General features: G+C 42.4%; 1 protein-coding gene across 1 annotated transcript in view; it reads left to right on the plus strand.

Moving 5' to 3' along the window:
• Positions 1-3,341, plus strand: part of ELMO1 (engulfment and cell motility 1) — a 527,822-nt gene extending 524,481 nt beyond the window's left edge. The window contains exon 23 of the mRNA XM_040644098.1: positions 1,850-3,341. The gene's annotated coding sequence lies outside the window, so the exon portion shown is untranslated. The remainder of the gene's footprint in view (positions 1-1,849) is intronic.
• Positions 3,342-16,215: the final 12,874 nt, after the last annotated feature.

Genomic DNA, 16,215 nt, shown 5'->3' on the forward strand with positions numbered 1-16,215 from the left:
GAAATGTTCTCCAGGCCCATAATCAGGGCATTTTGGAACACTGAGGGGTCTTATAAGTCAGGCACGGACGAGGTCCACTAGGTGCTTCAGCAGCGGGGATGATCTGGAGGTGCCTGGAAGGAAGAGGACCAACGCACAAACTGCAGACTGGACAGAAGCCACACGAGTGGGGGAATGGCGGTGAGAGCAGGGCTGAGAGAGCCCCCAGCCTGCTGGGACTGCGCCGTGCTAACGGGAGCTGCTGTGCACACAAGCCCAGAGTGGTCTGCAGACATGGGGGTCTCCTGGGTCTGTCATAACAGACTCCCACAAACTGGGTGACCTCAGACAGCAGAAATGTGTTCTCTTATAGAAGCTAGGAGTCCGAAAGCAAGGTGTCAGCCAGCTTCTGAGGATTCCCAGCAATGCTTGGTGTTTCTTGGCTTCAGCGACAGTACTCCCATCTCTGTCTGTCATCACGGGGCTGTCTCCCCCTGTGTCTGTGTGGTCACACGACATTCTCCTCTCTGTGTGTCTGTGTCTGTGTCTATCCTCTTCTTATAAGGACACCAGTCATATTGGATTAAGAGCCCACTGCACTTCAGGATGACTTCATCTTACATTCACAGATTACATCTGCAATAACCCAATATCCAACTAAGGCCACAGTTTGAGGTTCGGGAGGAACTTATGTTTGGGGGAGGCACTATCCAACCTCCTATAAGGTGGCAAGCAAACAACCTGTAAGAGCCTGCAACGCTCCATCACCAAAATCTGAGTCTGGGGCTCTCAAACCTGGCTGCGCCGGGGAATGGCCAGACTGCTCTAACCGATTGGTCCCCACTGCCCGGCCCCACCCCTGGAAATTCTCCCTGAACTGGTTTGGGTGCAACCTGGGCTTTGGGGTTTTGAAAGCTTCTCAGCTGAGGTAAACCCATAGTCAAGTTTGAGAACCACTGTGTGGAAGCTGTTGGAGGTGAGACACCAGGCAGCCTCCAGTGTCCTCACAAGTTAGGTGACCGAGGGGGCTTTATGTCATAACCCGCAGAGTGGGGGCCACCGGATCTCAGCGGGAGAAGCTCTGCGCTCCGTCTCACAAGCAGCTGTCGGTTCAACTCCTGTTTCATTAGCTCTGTGCTCTCTCTCAACCGCAGGCTCTTTATACACAAGATGGTTGTACTAGATGTGTTCTGAGGACCACTGATGCTATTAGAAAACCCTTCTGGGGCACATGGGTGGCTTAGTTGGTTAAGTGCCAGACTCTTAATCTCGGCTCGGGTGGTGATGTCAGGGTTGTGAGATTGAGCCCCATGTGGGGCTCTGCACTGGGCGTGGAGCCTGCTTAAGATTCTCTCTCTCCCTCTCCCTTTGCCCCTCACCACCCCCTCCACTTGTGCACTCTCTCTCAAAAATAAATAATTAAAATTTTTAAAAATTTTAAAAATTTTAAAAATTTAATTAAAGCTGTTATTATAAATTAGACCTGTTTATTATTTAAAATGTGATATTTGCCCCAGCCAACCTGTCTCACTCCCCAGAAGTAGCAATTATTCATCATAGCCTCAATCTTTTTGTATATATCTATCTAGATATAGATAGAACTGTTTTAGTACAACAAAGCAATTGTTCTCAAACTTTGATGTCAATGACACAACCATCTGGGAAGGTTGTTTCAAACGAAGATGCGGCCCAGGTTGTTTACAACCTGGGTGATGTCGATGCAGGCGTTCTGCCTGCCAGCCTCCGTGATGGCCCCCCATCGTTTACGACTCCTGGTAGACGGGCCCTGCGATTCCCCTCCCATAGCGAGCAGGGCTGACTTCTGTGACAAGTAGAACAGTGCAGAGACAATCAAGTGTGCCTTCCATAGCTGGAGCTGTTGGAGCCCCCACCTTGCACGCTTGGATTACTCGCTTTGGAGGAAGCAGCTGCTGTGCTCTGAGGCAGTCAAGCAGCCTTGTGGAGAGGTCCTTGGGGCAGGGGACCGAGACTTCCCGACAGCCAGCACCAACCTGCCAATCCTCTGAGTGAGCCACCTGACAAGCAGGTCCTCCAGCTCCAGTCACGCCTTCGGTGAGCAGAGCCCCAAGCCAACTTCTTGGGTGCAGTCTCAGGAGACACCCTCGCCGGAATCAGCCAGCTCAGCACCCCCGCCCCTGAACTCCTAACCCACAGAAGCTGTGGGAAATGATAAATGTTCGTGATTTTAAGCCACTAAGTTTTGTGGTCATTCCTTACAGAGAAATCGATAACTAAAAACAGTTACATATTTTGCATCATCTATTTTATGCCACAGGTGATGTTAATACTCAACATTATGGAAGCTAAAGTTTTTATAGATGTAAATTAGTTTGTTTCCAAATGTTACTGGTACTAAACATGAACACTTCAGAGGGTGATCTTTCCTGCTTTAGTTAACAATACTATAGTTCCCTGGCTGAGGTTAGACATAGATCTCAAGACCTTCAAGAGGTTGTGTGTGTGTGTGTTTTTATGTCAGTGATAAGCCCAAGTACATCTACATAAATAATTCACTATTTATTAGCAAACACTATGCTATGTGATTTACTTTCATTATCTCCAACTCTTACTATTCCTTCACTAGGTAAATATTATTACTCCCATTTTAGGGGATGGAAGTTCAGAGAGCTGAATTAAACTCCTATACTTTCATAGAGTGCCTGGTGGCTCAGTCAGTTACGTGTCTGAATTCGGCTCAGGTCATGATCTTGGGGTCCTGGGATTGAGTCCTGCATCAGCTCCCTGCTCCGTGGGGAGCCTGCTTGTCCCTGGCCCCTCCCCCTGCTCACGCACTTTCTCTCTCTCTCCCGTTCTCTCTCTCAAAAACATAAAATCTTTAAAAAAATAAATTCCTACAATTTCAGCTGGTAAGAGGAGGAACCAAACCTACTATTTTTAAAATTTCAGACCCAGGTTTTGTTATCGGCATTTGATTAACTACTGTGCCACAGGTTTGGGTGGGAGCCGAGGCAGGTTATCAGCACTGGAACATTCTTTATACACTAACAATCAGAGAATCAACAAATATTTTTTGAATCTCTTTTGTGTGCCAGACACTATGTAAGGGCTAAGAAGTCAGTGGTGGAAGAATGAAGATGTGGGCTCTTCCTCCACACAGTGTATAAATTGGTAGGCAGATTATATCCTCATCAGTAGAAGTCACAGAAGCTAAGAATTCCTTTAGCATATATTCAATACTTGCCAGTAATTAATAAAATGATATGAATGGGTTTTTTTTCTTTTTTTCTGTTTTTTTTTTTTTTTTTTAGAAAGAGAGTGTGTGCACACCCAGGCACCCCTCTACATTCTATATTAAAGTTGAAAGAGATCAAACAGTATAAGACAACATCCAAAGGGGTGTCTAAAAATGTTTTAAAAATTGTTTAATTGGGGCACCTCGGTGGCTCAGTCAGTTAAGCCTCCGACTCTTGGTTTCGGCTCAGGTCATGATTTCAGGGTCATGATATCAAGCTCCAAGTCTGGCTCTGCACTGGGCATGGAGCCTGCTTAAGAGTCACTCTTTCCCTCTCTCTCTGCCTGTCTCTCTCGAAAAAGAAAGGAAGGAGGAAGGAAGGAAGGAAGGAAGGAAGGAAGGAAGGAAGGAAGGAAGGAAGGAAGGAAGGAAGGAAGGAAAAGAAAGAAAGAAAGAAAGAAAGAAAGAAAGAAAGAAAGAAAGAAAGAAAGAAAGAAAAGAAAGAAAGAAAAAGAAAGAAAAGAAAAGAAAAGAAAAGAAAAGAAAAGAAAAAAAGAAAGTAAACCAAGTTACAAGGACGTAGCCTCTAAATACTGACTTTGTCTCCTGCTATTAAGACAGAGGTTAGAATTCCATGGAGTACCACTAAAGGGAATTCACCTGCTCTGGCCCTGCTATTGGAAGCCAGTCTAAGAGGGACAAGGTAGCCCAGTTTCTCTTCCTTTCCATTTTTTTCACTTAGCTTCTATGTGTCCACAGAATAGAGATCACACACTTTGGCAGAGAATGCACTGGTGCGAGTGAATGAGAATGTCCTTGTTTTAACACTTCAGCTGCTTTCACTGTCCCATTTCCAAACATTTATTTACACAGCCTCCAGAGATATTTTCAGATCAAAGCTCCCCAGATGATTTTAACCGGTCGAAGCCAAAAGCTTATCTGTGTTTTTTCTGGCGATCTTAGGGAACGTCAGGCCCTGAGCAACTGGGGTAAGTATAACAAGACTGGAGAGGAGAGGGGAAGAGGAAGGACCACTTGAATTAGTGCCTTCGGCATATCTGGCTTGGTATTTATGATATCCCATTACCAATATTTTTCCATTCTCCAGTCAGTGTGGGTGGGCTGGGATAGGGTGGGCAGGTTGACTCCCTCAGACCCAATAGTGCCCACAATCACTATTCTGTGCTGGAAGACCTTGGCTCCATCCCTGTTTGTTAGTCCTTTATTGTTTGGGCAGTTAATCTGAGTAAGCATCTCTAATTATCTCTTTAGGATAGATTCCTAGAAGTAGGATTACTAGGTCAAAGAGTGCAAACAACTTTGAGGACATTGATTCATGTCCATTCATTAGGCAAGTGTTGACCAACTATAGACGAATGTTCTGTAACAGACATGTGTTTATGGGCACATGAGTTATAAATTATTAGAAATAGTAAAGCTTTAATGCTCTTCAACGTACATAACACTTAACTTCCCCCAATCTGTTGGTTTGGCTTTAAATATTTCAGATTGTTTGGTGGTCCACAAAGCTTTCAATGGCAGTGCCACCATCTGTGTAAAAGAAACGTGTAGGATTCCTGGTGCAGGTATTCAGACCGACGTGGAATCTGTAGTTCAGATAGGCCAGGCACACCGTGTTGGCTAATCAATAAACTAACAAATCTGTCAAGGAGTGGAGTTGCTAATTCATAGGGTGAACTTATATGCACTTTTAATAGATGCTACAGAATAGTTTTCCGAAATAATTATACCAAGGTGCCATCTCACCTTCAGTGTTTGGGTGTTATGGCCGCTTCACATCCTTGCCTCGCAGGGCTTATCTGTCTTTTTCATTTTAGCCTTCTGGTGAAGGTGTGCTGGTATCACATTGTAGTTTACAACTATTTCCCTACTGATTAATGAAGGTCAGTACCATATCATATAGTTATTGGCCATTTAAAGCCCTCTTTTTTGAAGTGTCCTTTCAATGCTTTTCCCCATGTTTCTTTTGGTTTGTCTGCTTTTTTTCCTAATTAATTTGGGGGAATTCTTTCTATTCTGGATTTGGATCTTTTGTTGGATATAGGTGTTACCAGTAACATCTACTTTGTCAATTGCCTTTTCACCCTCTTAGTGGTGCCTTTGATAAACAATTTAAATTTTAATGTAGTCCCAATTACACATGTTTTTCTTTATGGTTAGTAATATTTTTATATATCATGTTTAGGAAAAATTTTCCTACCCCAAGGGCATGAGATTGGGTTTTGATTTGTTTGATATTGATGTGCTTTCTATCGAAATGTTCATTAATTATCAACTTCATACTAAATTGTGGATATATCTCTGTTATGGCCCCATCAGGAGGGCACACAATATCCTTTTTTTAATTCAACAATTATTTATTGAGAACCCATTTTGTGGTTCAACGCACTATTGTTTCCCATAGACAGTGGGAAAGGAGACCAGATAAAGAAATAGTGAGCCCCCAGAGGGGTTGGGGTTACCCTGCCTTGTGGGTTTGATGGGAGGCAGGTAAGATGGAGGTAGGAGTGAGAGATGTTCTGAATGGAAATACAAACAAAGGAACAAATCAGAGCATGCAATCTGCCAACACCCAGCAGAGATAACGTACCTCTCTCCGCTCACCTTTAAGGGAAAATGATCCAGGCTTTCTTTCAACTTACTGTTTCCTGTTGTATCTCTAATTCCTTTCCAACTTATACATCATCATCATTTGTCACAACAATTAACTTTGATTCATAAATCTTTGTCTTTTTATCTAAATATAAACCATACTTCATGACTCCATTAGTCAGCTTCTAACCATCCAGGCAGGAGAAAGGAAATTTGTGGAAAGGACAGCTCAACCATGTTCCAATAGATTTATCTCTCCTGCTGAACCCTTCTTGAGGATGCCAAGTGTTCTTTCAATTACCAATCTGGTGACACGTTGAGCCGCGCTATAATTTATGTCACAGGGTGTCTAGGGGGCAAGAAAGAGAAATCAGACAGATTTTCAGTGGCATTGCACTGACACATGAAACAGGAAAATTGTGCACAGGCCAGCTTCTCTTCAAGGGTCATGGCGCCTTCCCGGGCTCACCCTGATACACACAGTATTGGCATCAAACTAACAGTGATGATAGACTGCATCACACCGCAAGCGCAAAACATACCCTTCCTCCAAATGAACTGCCGCTAAATTATATGATCGGACAGAGTGGCACAACCAGATTGCTGAGGAACGAGTGATTCACTGGGTGTTTAGAACAGCTAGCCAATGCTTTGGAGGAGCTCATGCCCTCACAGAGCACAGCAGCTGTATCTCGCAGTGATGGTAAGCTATTTTAAGCTTTCCAAGCATCAAGAAGAGAGGCAAGACTCACAAAATGGAACCATGGGAGAATTAGTGGCAGCAAAGCAATGAAACACATGGTCAAGATGACATGTCTCCATTCCAGTGACACTACTCAGTTGACACCAAAGGTGTTGAGTACTAAGACTGAGGGCCACGGAATTGCTTCCTCAGAGGCTGGGCAAGTGAATGGCTCAAGAGGATGTGACAAAATATACTTGATCTTGTCTCCAAAACTCGTGATTTTTCTCAAAGTTTTGGAAGAACAGGTAAGAAGCTGAGAGTATAAAAAAGTGCTTGTTAAAAACTGCCATGTTGGGGAGCCAGGGATTTCTCAAATGCTATTTAGTAAAGTGGGCAATAATATCTGTAAAACAACATTCCAATAAAATAATCTATAAGAATATTTCCTGCTGTTCTTCAAAAAGTGCCAGGGATCTTGGAGGAGAGAGGAAATTGTAATTAACAATATGCCAAAGCCAAATACGTGGTTGCTATGCTGTGAATTAGCGACACGCTGAAGGGAATGCGGCTCCCGTGGGCATCATCACCTAGGGAGCCTTTTTCAGGAGGGAGCCCTGAGTTCAGATAGGGACTCTGAAAGGAAGGATTGCTTTCTGCTCCACTTCATCCTTATGGCCTGTTGGAGGTGTTCATTGATAGGACATGACCCCGGTTGACCTGTGAGCTGGACCTGGGCGATTAAGGACCTGGACTCCTCATCCCTCCCCTTTCCTTGGAATCTGCACCCTGCTTGCCTTCCTGCTCCCAGAAGAGAGTGATGTGGTGCTGAGACCATCTGGATGGTATACATGACTGAACCCAGTTAAGACCTCCATATAACCTTGAAGATTCTGGCAGGTGGGTGCAGAGATCTGCTTGTCTTACAGCTATCCAGGACAAACCATGCCAATAAGTTCCCCTACCACCTACCAATCTAGAGTGGCCTGCCTCTTTCTTGGGTCTCTCCTCGCCCTTCACAAAGGGAGCTGGTTTCAGATTACTCCTGGGAACTCCGGAGGAGAGTTTGAACCAACAGGCTTCTCTTCCCAGGCCTACCTTCTTTTTCACCCCCAGGTCTCAGCTTGAATACCACTCCCCAGGGAGACTGTCCTGCCCAGCCTCTCAAGAGAAGCTGCCTTACCACAGCCCTGCAGCTGGTTACTCTCACTCAGCTCACCTGTTTATTTCGTCATGAAAACTATCACTATATGAAATTACCTTTTCAGTTCTTCATTTACTTTTTAAGGTCTGTCATCAGTAAAATGAACCCTGCACAAGGGTAGGGACTTTGTCACTTTTGTTCATGCTTTATTCATGGGGCCAGAAACAGAATCTGGTATTGTAGGTGATTAAATATTTGTTGAGTAATGAATCAGAGTCACAAAAAAGATTAGTTGAGGATTACTGGCCAATATTCTAGAATATAAATAATATGTCTTAAATTGGCAAAAGCATCAATATATTATAAGTCGTAAAGGCAGAGAGCAGTTTCTGATATTAAGTGTATAAACCTCTCCACTGTAGAGCTGTCATGGTGTATTATCTGTTTCTTTGCAGGCAATAGCCCCTGAACGTAGCAGGTGAAAACAATAAGCTTTTGTAATCTTTTCATTTCTTGGGGGTCAGGAATGTAGGAGTGGCGTAGCTAGGTGGTTCCTGCTCTAGGTCTCACACGAGGTTATAATTTGGTGCTACAGTCTCTGAAGAATTGACTGAGGCTTACCCATCCATTTCCAAGCCTACTTCACATGGCTCCTGGCAGAAGACATCAGTTCCTCCCCACGTGGGTCTCTCCATAGGACTACCCCCAACATGGCTCACCCTGGAGTGAGTGATCCGAGAGAGAGGGAGAGTGCACACAGGCAAAGGAGACAGTGCCCAAGATAGAAGCTGTAGCCTTTCACAACCTAATCTCATAAATGACATCTCGTTACCCATGCCATATGCTCTTGGTCACACAGACCGAATGGGTACAGTGTGGGAGGGGACTCTACCAGGGTGCAAATAGCAGGAGGCAGGGATCACCGGGGGGCCATCTTGGAGGCTGGGCACCCGATGAGGCAAAGCGAGTGCTCTTCCTTCTGGTCCCGTCTGACTCCCTCTCCTCTCTGGATGGTCTAAGAGCTGCGGACCCTCTGGGGTAGGTCCTGTTGTGCTCCTGCTCCGTGTTATCTGCCTTGGGATGTCTGTGCTTTGAAGCAGGGTTCCTCATCCTCAAAAACTAGTTCACTTTTCGCTTTAATTATTTCCATTTTCATGATAAAGAGATTTTACTTCTGTCCAATGCAGCCTGCAAAACACTGGCCACTAATTACTTTTCTCCTCAAGTGGGTTCTGTTGTAGTATATGGCCCCTCTGCTCTGTGCTGGGAGCATCTCTATTCTGTAACTTCAGGGTCTGTCCTAAGTTCAGCCTGCTCTGCACACGGGAAGTAGAGGTTTTTCTGCTTGCTTTTGTCTGAGCTGAGGGCAGGCCCTGCAATGGGCAAACACGTGGAGACTGTGAAACCTCACACGACCCAGGCAAACGTCTGCCTTTCTGCAGCAGAAAGCTGGTCCTCTGACTCCTGGTCTAATTAATGGCTGCCACAGTTTAAGCAGGCCCGTGAATTCCAAACTTGGCTCCTATTAAGAACCTCTCGTGGGCAGCTTCTGAAAAATACCCATTTCCTACATCCCATTCCCAAGTTTTGGGGTTCATTTTTTAATCTTCCTCTTCCTCAAAGCTCTTCAGGTAAGTCTGATGATCAAACAAGTTTGGAAACGGCTGGGGTAGGTGAGAATGAAAACCAGACCCTCTCAAGCCTCATGGAATGGGTTCTCCACCGTAAAGGGGGTTTATTACGAGAAGATGGGGGAAAGAAGAACAGGATAAGCCCATGGAGATGCACACCACAGAGAAGTTTCTGGCATTCTACAAGCATCTGTTCAGTGTTTAGCTCTTAGTAGTGTAATCCAGCTTGGAAGGAAGAAAAGACAACAGGGTACACTACTTCTTCAAGCCGCTTCTGCAAGTTGGGTGATAACAAGTTTGAGAATATTTGAATGATGTCATGCTGAATCAGTTTCTGGGAGGATATCATGGTGCTGCATAGAAAATATCTTGGTGCCTGTGTTTTTTTTACAAGAGATGATTTCAGCTCCAGCTCAAGCCAGAAATGACTTTCCCCTCCGAAAGGAGTTTAAAACATCCCTCAGCTTGTTACAGTAGGCCAAGCACATGGTCACCAGAGCTGAGAGCACCGGGTGTAACAGCCAGAGCAGAGACTCACGGAAGCTACACCCACAGCTAGCACCAGTCAGGTGCATTGGAGGCTAGCGATGCCCATGCTAGAAATCAGTGAGGAAGACTCAGAATGTAAACATGGTATTTGTAGGAGACACAACCAACAACTAAGACTTCTTAATGAAGTTTTGAAACAAAAGAGAACAATTGGTCATCTCCTTTGTGGGTCAAGAGCAATGTATAACACCCAGGAGAAGAACAGGCAAAAGGAGGGATGTTTCAGAGACAAGAAGCCAGGGATTAACATCAGATTTTACTGTCTATTTTTTGGTAGTTTATTGCATATATGAATACATGTCTGTCAGCCACGTGCGGTTTTCATTAATGGGGTGGGTTTATCTCTGGTCATCTCCATCCAGTCTGAGCTAGAAAATCTTAGGACCGGGAGTTCCTAGCCACACAGTGGGAGTCAAAATTCCAGGGTTCAAATCGAATGCACACTTTCCCTTCCAGAATTCTATCCTCAACAAAGCTTATTTCTTTCTGGGAGTATGCAGCAGTCTCCAATACCATGCTATGATGCAAATAAAAGTTTATAAATGGTCGTTAATTTTTAATCAACCAAATTTATACATTTTGAATGCAAATTTTCTTTTTAAAAATATCAGATGGCATTTAAATATTTATTTCATTCAGTGTTTCTTTGGTTGATTTGTTTCAGAAACTGACGAGAACTTACTGTTAATTATGTTTATAAGTTTTCTAACGAATAACAGATTATCTTCACAATGATAATGATCAGATTGCCCTATTTATAGAAAATGAATGCAAAACAAAATAATAGTCATTTCCATATCTCAATTATTTCATCCTCACAATTCTGTTACATTCTAAAGAAGAACTGTTTAGTTCTATTTTTAAAAACTTAATATCTGTTTGTGGTTCCTTTAATGAATTTCATTATTTTAGCTTGTTTCTTGTCTTTTCTTATAACCAGCACATTATTTACTCTCTTGCTGCTTACAAGCCAGTCTACATTAATATGGGTGGATATGCCTCTCTTCGTTTCAGCACATGTAAGTGAACGAACACAACTTAGCATGCACGCATGCATGCGCGCACGCACACACACACACACACTCTCTCCACACCTGTGCGATCACATGCAGAAAGAATTTGTCTCCCTTAGTCTTGGAGTTCATACAGAACAATAAATTACCAGGGATATGAAGGATGGTGTTATTGATCTCCAGATCAAATACCATAATTTTTATAATTTAGTTTTTATTTTTCTCAAAGTTATACATGTATACATACAGAGTCAAATAGTTCTACCAGGATTATTACCAAAATCAAACCAAACCAAGCCAAAACAATCCCATTCCCCACCCACAATCTCAAGTTTCCATTTCTAAGAGGCCACCTTTTGCAACGGTTGAAACTGTGAGTCTTGTTTTTCACCTGCACATCAATAAATTACATCCTGCTCTTAGCACTCTTTGTCATTTCTGTGTGAGGCGGGATGAATTGACTTCCTATCTCTTCTTTACTCTTCCTCTCACCTCTCTCCTGCACCCATTCTTGAACACACACACACACACACACACACACTCCTTCCCCTCAGATCCCACTTACACCAAAATTTTTATTAATTCAGTGTTTAATGTTGACATTATAACTATATAAACACTATTCTCAGTTGAGTTGCCTCGAATATGCACAACTATTTGTTTTCTCTGAAATTAATGACAGGCTTGTTTTTTAATTTAGTTTTCTTTGTATTTGCCCAGACTCAAACTGTAACTCTCCCCCAGTACTTTAGAACACATCAGGAATAATGCCAATTTCATCTTCTCACGGACACTCTCTCAGAGTCTGCTCTCTCAATCTCCCTTCACAGTCATCCAGAGGATACTTTGGGTTCTCTCCAGGTGCATCTTCGGATTCCTGGATCCCAAGTCTTCTGCTTTCTTGGTTTGCACCCTCATTTTGGAATTGTTTTTTATTGAGATAAAGTTCACATAGCATTTATCGTTTTAACCATATTAAAGTGTGAAATTTGGCATTAAGTGTATTTATGATGCTGTGCAACCTTCAGTATTTAATTCTAGAATATTTTCATCTCTTCCCCCACCAAAATACCTCCTTACCCTTTAAGCGATCACTCCCGTCTGTCCACTCCCAGTCCGTCCAACCACTCATCTACCTTCTGTGTCTATGGATTTGCCTTTTCTGTACATTTCATACACATGGAATCATACAATAGGTAGCTTTTTGTTGCTGGCTTCTTTCCCTTCGCATAGCGTTTTCAACGTTCTTCCGTGTTGTAGCACATAGCAGTGTTTTCTTCTTTTTATGGATGACTGCTATTCCGTCGTAAGAATACACCACATTTCTTTAGCTATTTATCGGATGAGGGACATTTGAGTTGTTTCTACTTTTGGCCATTATAAGTAATGCTGCTGTCGATATTCATGTGCACGTTTTTGTGCGAACATCTGTCTTTAGTTCTCTTGGGTGTATGCCCAGGTGACGGAGTGCTCCTCATAGGGAAACTCTATGTTTACTGTTTTGAAGTACTATCAAGCTACTTTCCCCAGGAGCTGCCACATTTTACGTTCTCATCAGCAATATGCAAGGTGTCTGGTTTCTCTATATCCTTGTCAACACTTCTCATTTTCCATTTTATTTTATTATTACTGCCATTGTTGTTATTATTCTAATGGATGTGAAGTGATTCTGACTTGCATTTCTCTAGTGGGTAATGATGGTCACATTTGTATCTTCTTTGGAGAAATGTCTCCTCGAGTCCTTTGCCCAGGTTTAAAATAAGTACTTTGGCTTTGTGTCATTGAGTTTGAGCTCTTTATATGTTTCTGCTACCAGACCCTTATCAGATGTATGATTTACAAATATTTTTTCCCATTCTGTGGGTTTTTTCACTTCATAATAATATCCTCTGATGCACAATTTTTACAAATTTTGATGAAGCCCATTTTATTATATTTTCTTTTATAGTTTGTACTTTTGATGTCATATTTAAGAAAGTATTGCCTAACCTGAGGTTGCAAAGCTTTACACCTACAGTTCCTTCCAAGAGTTTTATAGTTTTTGCTGACACTTAGGTCTTCTATTCAAGTTTATTTTTGTGTAGAGTCTGAGGCATAGGTTCAAATTCATCCTTTTGCACATGAATATCCAGTTGCTTGTGCACTATTCCTTCTCCACTGAAAGGTCTTGGCATGCTTGTTACAAATCAATAAACCATATATGCATGGCTTTGTTTCTGGACTCCCAATTCAATGCCATTCATCTACATGTCTGTCTTCAGGCTGGTAACATACCGTGTGTGTTAGCTTTGAAAACAAAGCTTTCGAGCACGTTTTGAAATCAGGAAGTGTGAGTCCTGCTTTGTTCTTTTTCGAGATTGTTTTGGCTATTCAGGGTCCCTTACGGTTGCATATAAATTTTAGGACGAGCTTTTCCATTTCTCTAAAAAGGCTCTCGGAGAGGCCTGTTTGAGAGGGAATGCCATGAATCTGTAGACTGCTTTGGACAGCATTGCCTTGTAACAATATTAAGTCTTCTGATCCATGAACACATGTCTTTCCATTTATTCTGGGCTTCTTTAATTTCCTTCAACAATATTTTACAGTTTTAGTGTACAAGTCTTGCAGTTCCCTCGTTAAATTTATGCAAAGGTATTTTATTCTTTTTGATACTATTGTACATCCAATTGTTTTCTTAATTTCATTTCGGAGTGTTCATTGTTGGTACCTAGAAATACAACTGATTTTTGTGTATTGATCTTCTATTCTGTACCCCGAGGAATCCCTCCCTTAATTTGAATCATTTTTAATGGATATTTTAGGGCTTCCTATGTATAAGAACACGTTCTCTATGGTTAGAAACAGTTTTAGGGGCGCCTGGGTGGCTCAGTCATTAAGCATCTGCCTTCAGCTCAGGGCGTGATCCTGGCGTTATGGGATCGAGCCCCACATCAGGCTTCTCCGCTATGAGCCTGCTTCTTCCTCTCCCACTCCCCCTGCTTGTGTTCCCTCTCTAGCTGGCTATCTCTCTCTCTGTGTCAAATAAATAAATAAAATCTTAAAAAAGAAAAAAAGAAAGAAACAGTTTTAATTCTTCTTTTCCAATGTATATGCCTTTTATTTCTATGTCTTGCTAATTGCACAGGCAAGAACTTCTAGCACATTGTTGAATTGAAGTGGCAAAAGTGGACATCCTTGTCTTATTTCTGATGGGAAGCTTTCAGTCTTTCACCCTTAAAAATGGTGTTAACTGTGGGTTTTTCATAAATGCCCTTTATTGGGTGGGAAAGTTCTCTTTTATTTCTAGTTTGTTGAGTGTTTTTATTATGAAAGGCTATTGGATTTTGTCAAATGTTTTTTTCTGTGTGTATTATGATAATTGTATAGGTCTTTTTTCTTTTCTTCTGTCAATGTGGTATATTATATTGGTCAATTTTCGTATGTTTAATTACTTTTGTATTCCTGGGAAAATTCTCCTAGGTCATGGCATATAATCTTTTCAGTATGCTGCTGGTTTGCTAGCATTTGGTTAAGAATTATGCATCTATATTTTTAAGGACATTGGCTTGTAGTTTTACTTTTTCTTCTGATGTCTTTGGCTTTGATATCAAACACCGGCCTCTTAGGTTAAACTAAGAACTGTTCCTTATTCTATTTTTTGGAAGACGTTTCAAATAATTCCTGTTAATTCTTTAAATATTTGATAGAATTCACAAAAAGGCCATCTATTTTCTCCTCTCAGGAAAAATTTCCATTTACACTCAGTGTTCTGACATTTTATTATGATGTGCTTTGGTATGGATCCATTTTCATTCAAGATTGCCCGTGGAATCAACTTCTAGCCAGAAGACAGAAAATGAACAGAGGATTACACAAAAGATTTTTATGGCCTAGACCCAGAAAACTGTATACTTCCACTCACATTCCACAGGCCAAAACTCGGTTACATAGCCACGAGATAAGACATTTAGTTTTGGATATGTATGTTTGAGATGTTCATTAAGTATCTAAATAGAAATGTCACATTATTAGACGTATATATGAACCTGGTGTTCAGGAGAGAAGTCTAGGCTGGAGGTACAAATGTGGGAGTGCCAGCGTATAGATGATATTTAAAGCCATAAGACTATGAGATTCCCTTATATGGAGAGGAACACAGAACTAAATACTTAGTTCTGCGGCATTCCATGTAGAGTGGGAAAAAGAGGCTATGGAGGGATAACCACTGATATAAACCAAGTGAAGAAACCAAATCAAGGACAAAAGAGATCAGCTGTGTGAAATGCTGTTAAGTCAAGTTTAGGATTGAGAATTAACCCATATTTTAGCACTGTGGTGGTCACGGACTATATTGACAAGAATAGTTTTATTAGAATGTTGGAAATGAACATCTATTTAGAATCTGATTCATTTATTCATGCAACAAGTACTCAATGTTGTCAGTAGCTAAAACTTGTGATCTGATGCCCTTTCCCCCAATAATTTATAAATGGAAGGAATGTTACTTTTAGATTTAACCTATAAAACCAGGGGCACCTGTGTGGCTCCGTCAGTGAAGCCTGATTCTTGATTTCGGCTTCGGTCGTGATCTCAGGCTCCTGAGATTGAGCCCCCAGTCAGGCTGAGCTTAAGATTCTCTCCCTCCCTCCCCCACCCCCCACTTCTCTCTGTTTCTCTCTCTCAAATAAAAAAATAAATAAACCATAAAATCAACACCTAATTGATCTATGGGCAATATACAGAAGAAAAACATAGCTCCCTGGTCAGCAAGACTTGAAAATTACTTGGCAAAGCATATTCATAGATCCAAGGATGGAAATGAATTGACAAGGAAGCATAGCGAGGGACATCTCTAGTAGCGGTCGGTTCGATCCAGAGGACAGGAAACCTTAATAAGCATCAGGTGTTTCTGAAACGTAACAGTGAGTTTTCATTTAAGTCAATAAATTGGCAGTTATGGCCAATACGTCAGGCTCCCGAGTGTGATGAACGTGAGTCGGCTTCTGAGGAATGAAGCCGCGGTCGCTGCGTGTTCACTAGGTCAGGTTCTGAGCCGCGGCACTGAGGACTGGCCTAAATCCCCTCCTCCCAGCACCTCCCCCGTCCCGGGAGCCCTTTCACGAGACAGCCTGCAGGCTTTCTTCCAGGCAGCCATCTTTGCACTGCCGTCTGAGTATCTGCACCAAGAACTCTTTCTGTGCCTTTGACCGTGAATGTAAAATTCTCAGAGAAGTAAAAGAAAACTCTTGGGCTCACGAGCTCACAGGCTCCTAAGGACAATGATACGGGCAAAGCGGGTAGCAAGAGAGAAGGGCAGAGCAGAAGGGGAACGAGGGCCAAATGAGAGCGTACAGACGAGAGACTCGGCCAACCCCTCTGCCCCGCCAGCCCCTCTCCTCCCGACCTGGAGC

This window comes from Ursus maritimus, unplaced genomic scaffold (assembly GCF_017311325.1).
Source record: "Ursus maritimus isolate PB19 unplaced genomic scaffold, ASM1731132v1 scaffold_3, whole genome shotgun sequence".
Taxonomy (NCBI): domain Eukaryota; kingdom Metazoa; phylum Chordata; class Mammalia; order Carnivora; family Ursidae; genus Ursus; species Ursus maritimus.